This window comes from Lactuca virosa, chromosome 1 (genome assembly GCF_052849685.1).
Source record: "Lactuca virosa cultivar CGN04683 chromosome 1, Lactuca_virosa_CGN04683_v6, whole genome shotgun sequence".
Taxonomy (NCBI): Eukaryota; Viridiplantae; Streptophyta; class Magnoliopsida; order Asterales; family Asteraceae; genus Lactuca; species Lactuca virosa.
Genome location: NC_136426.1, coordinates 47524569 through 47531164, shown reverse-complemented (window position 1 = coordinate 47531164; position 6596 = coordinate 47524569).

Genomic DNA, 6596 nt, shown 5'->3' with positions numbered 1-6596 from the left:
AGTCCACATAGGACTTTTGGAGTTCAGTTGTCATCGTGGCCATCATGATACATGTCACCTTGGTGGCATCTCTCTCATATGCCTGATACTCAGCGACCTCCTCAGAAGTAGCAGTGGACTCATCAAGCTCCTTTAGCTCCTTATCGAGGACATATTCCTTGTCCTCGTAACGAGTCACCATCCTGATGTTCCGGATCCAATCCATGAAGTTGGAACCATCGAAGATGACTCTCCCACAAAGGTTCATGAGAGAGAAAGAGCCAGTAGGGTTAGAGCCCGAAGCATTGTTGTTGGAAGACATCTGAAAAGAAGAAAACAAGTTTAGATTAGATATATCGAATCCTTAATAAGACACCCAAATGTAATATTATGGCTAGGATCCAACACAATATATTATAACTTAGAAGAAGGATGCCGTAATCTAAGCTATAACATATTTGAAGGTAGGTGAATGACGATTCACCAATTTCCACCATGAAAACGAAATATTAAGTCACCCTTCGTGATCCTTACTAGTCCAATTTAGTGTGTCGGTTAACCACACACGCTCCACCAACGACTTGGTAAGGTACAAAGTGTGAATTTCATGGGTTAGGACCATATTCACATTTTCCTAAAGTAACTAAGATTGGGAATTTATAAAATATTTAGTTACTTTATAATATTCATTATACTTTTAATGAGAGTTTAAAGTCATTGTCCTACCCGTTCGGCTAACGACCCTCCACCGATCAAGGAAGCGGTGGGTGAGAATGGACACCCATTAAGCTACCATTTTATAGGCAACAACCTTATACCCCCCTTATAGACCGACTTCGTGAATGAGGCCTACTAACTGTAAAACGACTTAATCTTATACATATATATATATATATATATATATATATATATATATATATATAATAATAATAATAATTAACCATTAATGTTATAAATAGTATAAGGGTTGAATTTTAACTTTTAAAACTCTAAGGGTTGGAATTAAAGTATATTAAAGTGTGTGTAACTTTACAAATTCCAAAACCTGAGGACAAGTTTTGAAACTATTCAAAACTTTTCATTTCATAACTTATGAATTAAAGGTTCATAAAAATGAAGACTCTTCATTTTCATGTAACTTATGTGTTTTAAATGTGCATAAGAGAAAGTGACCTTTGGAAATCCATAACTTGAGGACAAATTATGGACTCCATTAAAACACATAAATGATCAAGAATTAATTAATAAACAATTTAGCAAATAATTCCTATGATCTAACAATAATTCATAAGAACATGAACATCATATCAAAATTTCAAGAACATATGAACACATATAAACATGCAATTTTGATATTGGCCATTGTAAATGGATTAGCATGAACATTAAACCATCTAAAACAGGTTTTAAAACATCAAAACAGTTTAGGGTAATCTTTCTAGTCCATTTCCAGCAGCAAAAGTCGAAAAACTGCATTCTAAGCCTCCTACTCGTCGAGTGCAGTATCCTACTCGACGAGTAGGATGAATTTGTACATGGACTCGTCGAGTCACCCCATGGACTCGGCGAGTCCCCTGTTCAGACAACAAAAATTCGACTTTTTTCAGCTATTTTGCATCAAGTATCAAACAAACAAGCCTAGGCTCTGATACCACTGTTGGGTTTTGAGCAAACTAACACTCCTAAGGTGTTCATGCAACCCTAGAAACCTTGGATCTATGTTTTTCTAAAATACATGCAAAATAATTTTCCAAGGTTCATAACTTATCTAGCAAGCATGGGGTACTTTCAAACATAAAAGATACTAGAAGAATTACATACCTTTGTTAGTGAGTTGATTCCTTAGGAGTTTGAGAGCCAAGCACCAATAATGTGAATGCCTCAAATGGAAATCACAAATCACCACAAACTTGGAAAACTTATGAGAGAGTACACAAACACTCTAGAAATCGGCCACTCTTATGCACACACACATAATGTCTTTTCAAGCACCAAAAGCCTCTTTATATAGTGTAGATGATTAGGGTTATGCACCATGCAAACCCTAATAACCCATGTCTTTTCCTATTCCAAGGATCCATGGGTTAAAAGCTCCATGGATCATCCATGGACTCCCATTTAAGCTTAGCCCATTTCCTAATGAGTGTTAGCCCACACCATATAAATATAATAGCCCATTATTTAATTAGTCACCTTTTGATCATTAAATTAATTCATAATTAATTTAAGATCAATACTAATTAAATAATACAATTTCATATTAATATATTATAACTTATAATATATTAATAGGCTGCAAATATACTCTTCTCATAATATTATCCATATAAATAGTTCGGGTGAAGTGCAATCCAAATGAACCATGCCGGGTCGGGTCAAGTATATACCAAATAAGTTATGGACTTAGACACCTTATCCAACATCACCTACAGACAGACGGGCAGAGTGAGTGGACGATCCAGACGCTCGAGGACATGTTACGAGCATGTGTCATGGACTTCGGAGGAAGTTGGGACACCTACATACCGTTGGCCGAGTTTTCTTACAACAATAGCCACCATTCGAGTATTGGTATGCCTCCCTTTGAGCTTCTTTATGGGAGGAGGTGTCGGACTCCCATTTGCTGGGGAGAAGTGGGTCAGAGGGTGATGGGCAGCACATAGATAGTGCTGAAAACGACTTAGCAGATTCAGCTAGTCAGGCAGAGATTGCTGACGGCCCGGAGCCGCCAAAAGAGTTATGCGGACAGGCGACGGTCCGAGCTGGAGTTTCAGGTCGGAGATTTCGTGCTCCTGAAGGTATCCCCATGGAAGCGGGTGATCCGGTTTAGGAAGTGGGGCAAACTAGGCCCCCGATATATCGGTCCGTTCAAAGTGACCGCCAGAGTGGGTAAGGTAGCATACCAGTTGGAGCTACCCGCGGAGTTGAGTCAGATTCATAACACCTTCCACGTGTCCCAGCTGAGGAAGTGTGTGGCCGATGAGACGGCAGTGGTACCGCTAGAAGACATTCAGGTGGATGCGAGCCTGAATTACATTGAGAGGCCGACCGTGATTCTAGATCAAAAGGTGAAGGTTCTAAGGAACAAAGAAGTGCCCCTGGTTCAGGTCCAGTGGCAGCATCGAAAGGGATCCAATTTTACTTGGGAGCCGGAGTCAGAGACGCGGGAGCAGCATGCTGAGCTATTTGTGGAGCATGACTTCGAGGGCGAAGTCTGATTCTAGTGGGGGATAATTGTAACATCCGGTTTTCCAGGTATATTATTTTCATTATTTAATTTGAGAATCTTGGAGAAACTCGACGAGTTGACGCCTCAACTCGTCGAGTAGGATCGTGACTTGTGACGTGTATTAATGAATGGACTCGACGAGTCTGTGAGCCGACTCGCCGAGTCAGCACTTTTGAGGGAAACCCTAATTTAGCGGGCCTGTGGCCTATATAAAGGCACTTATAGCCTCCCTTTGGCGGCCACACTTCCCTGAGAAACCTTAAACGACCTGGGAGCTCACAGAGTGAGAGAGAGAGAGAGAGCTAACTTTGAGAACTTTGGTGCATTTGTGGAAGGGAGAAGAGAGTTTTCAAGCAAGGAGTAAAGGAGGGGCATTGGATCTGCTAATACTCGTCCAGGAGCTTCTGTTAAAGGTATCAAGTTCGAACCTTTCCTTCTGATTAAGTAGATGACATTTTTGGGAGATTAGGGCTCCTTTTTGTGTATATTTTGGGACTTGAAAGGTTTGGGGTTCATGAGGAAGCTTGAACTCTAGATCTGGATTGTAGGAGACCCTTAACATCTAAAGGTTCAAGCTTTATTCTGATTTGGTGAAGTCATTGTGAGAAAAACCTTTGTTAAGGCATGATCTTGGCATTTCTTGCCCAAAATGCCATGCATGGATGTAAAGTCTATGACTTTACGTGATATTTGAGCCCTGAGAATGTGGATCTGGAGTTTGAGGAAATGTTTCGCCTTAAAATTGTCTGAATGCAAGTTGAGTCTTAATAGACTCGCCGAATTGATGAGCCGACTCGACGAGTAGCTTAGGGTTTGTCCCGATGAGTTGAATCGCGCTCTAACTCGTCGAGTTACGGGTTAACTCGTCGAGTTGAATCGCGCTCTAACTCGACGAGTTAGGGGTTACTGAGAAACGATGGGACTCGACGAGTCGCACGAGTGTACTCGGCGAGTCTGGTCAATTTTGGACTGTAGACTAGAGTTGACTTTTGATGACTGTAAGGTCTGGTCAAATGAGTAGTAAAAGTCAGGGAGGGGTAAAATGGTCTTTTACCCATTTAAAGGGCTAAGAGTGTAAGTGAGATCAATGAATAGTGTAATTGAGTGTGAGGGGAGTATTGATTAGAAATATTATTCATGTGATAGGCGGAGGCTAGATCGAGGATTTCGAGCACGAGATTTTACTAGCTAGCTTACGAGGTGAGTCTTCTCACTATACTTTACCTTGAGTGGTATTTTTGTGTGACCAGAGGGTCTTATGTGCTTACTTGAGTTGTGCTTTATTTGTATGATATATATTATGATTGTAACAACGTAAATCTCAAAACAATTTTTCATTTTAAAAACAAACTCTCATTCATAAAATATCATAGTAATCCAATGTAACACATGTTATCTCAATAAACGAATCCCAAGATCCTCAAATACATAAATCCTCTCAGTATGTACGGATCATGCCGGCGCCTTCCCGCAATCCTCGCTAGTACCGGAGTAAAAGACTAATTGGACTTAGTCAGAGTACCTACTTGGATAAGGTGCTGAAGAGATTCGGCATGCAGGACTCCAAGAAAGGAGAGTTACCCATCCAGAGTAACGCCAGATTGAGTAAGACACAAAGCCCTAGTACTGAGGCTGAGATAGCAGAAATGAGTCGAATACCTTATGCTTCGGCTGTAGAATCGATCATGTATGCTATGACGTGTACTCGACCTGATGTAGCCTTTTCTTTGAGCATGGTTAGCAGGTATCAGGGGAACCCTGGCAAGGCACACTGGACTGCGGTAAAGAATATCCTCAAGTACATACGGAGGACTAAGGACTGGGTCCTTACCCTCGGTGGGAGTGAAGACTTGAGAGTTGTAGGGTATAGTGATGCTAGCTTTCAGACTGATAGGGATAATTTCCGCTCTCAGTCAGGCTGGGTCTTTACGTTAAACGGAGGAGCAATTTCTTGGAAGAGTTCCAAGCAAGAGACAGTGGCTGATTCAACTTGCGAATCAGAGTATATAGCAGCAAGCGAGGCAGCAAAGGAGGCTATATGGCTAAAGAACTTCATCGGAGACCTTGGAGTTGTACCAGCTATAAAGGAGCCAATGGAGATTTTATGTGACAGCAATAGTGCGGTTGCCTTAGCCAAGGAACCAAGAGATCATGGGAGATCCAGACACATCGACAAAAAATACCATTTCATCAGACATCGAATAGAAGAAGGACTCCTCGTGGCAAAGAGGGTATCATCGGATGAGAATCCAGCAGATCCCCTCACGAAAGGACTAACTCGGGTTAAGCATCTCCAGCATGCTCGGAGCATAGGGCTGAAGGATGATATTAGATTTAGTAGTTAGATAACCTTGAAATTTGTAAAGTGTAATTGACATTAGATGATAAATAAAAGGTGTTTTATTTATGAGTAAAGTGTTGCTATCTCTTGTCGATCGTTTACTATATTTCTTTTGCATGTTTTGACTTCCAGAATAATTATGTTTGGTATATCATATTATTCGAACCTTCATAGTCGGTCATATGTCGGAAGTAGGTATGAATCAAGACTGTCATGATTGGTTGCAGAGGTCTAAGTTTTTGGACATGGCTACAACACTCATGAGTGCTCATAAGTTCTGAGCATTGGACTCAACCCACGCTCACTGGAATCACTTCATGGAATTTATCTCGAGTGATCGTGAGACGGTAATATCATATAAGTCTTCAAACCTAGATATATGATTTGTTACTTATGAGTTGGTTATGCATTGATTGTACGAAAACGCATTGGTAACTCGATGTTATAAAACGTGCTCTTGTGTATAATTCAATGAGTAGTAGAACAAACATATGAGTCGAAGTTTATCTGTTCCTTCTTGGATTAGAAGCTGATATCTGGGCCCCTCGATGATTTTGTTTTGACCTATGTACCGGGCCCGGTCAGAACTAAGTTGATGTGTTCAATTGAGTTCTATGTCAAATAAATCGGAAATCGGGAAACAAACTGCTGGACACAAAGTAAGACAGTGCTCCATGTATTTGTCCGGCTGATATCTAGAACAGAGGATTATATGATCACTTATCTGAAATGGCGTATCATCATCTTCTCAGTTCCGAGAAACCTTGAAAAGAGCTACGATTGCTGATCGGTTCCTGAAGTCATACTTACAGTTATAGTTATTAGACTTATCCAAGTGGGAGACTGTTGGATAAGGTGTCTAAGTCCATAACTATTTCTGGTATGTACTTGACCCGACCCGGCATGGTCCATTTGGGTTGCATGGCATCATGCATTTGGATAGACTAAATGAGAGAAATAACACTTGTGGTTTATTAATATATTATAAGTTCTAATATATTAATAGTATTATTTAATTAGTATTGATCAAGAATTAATCTAGGATTA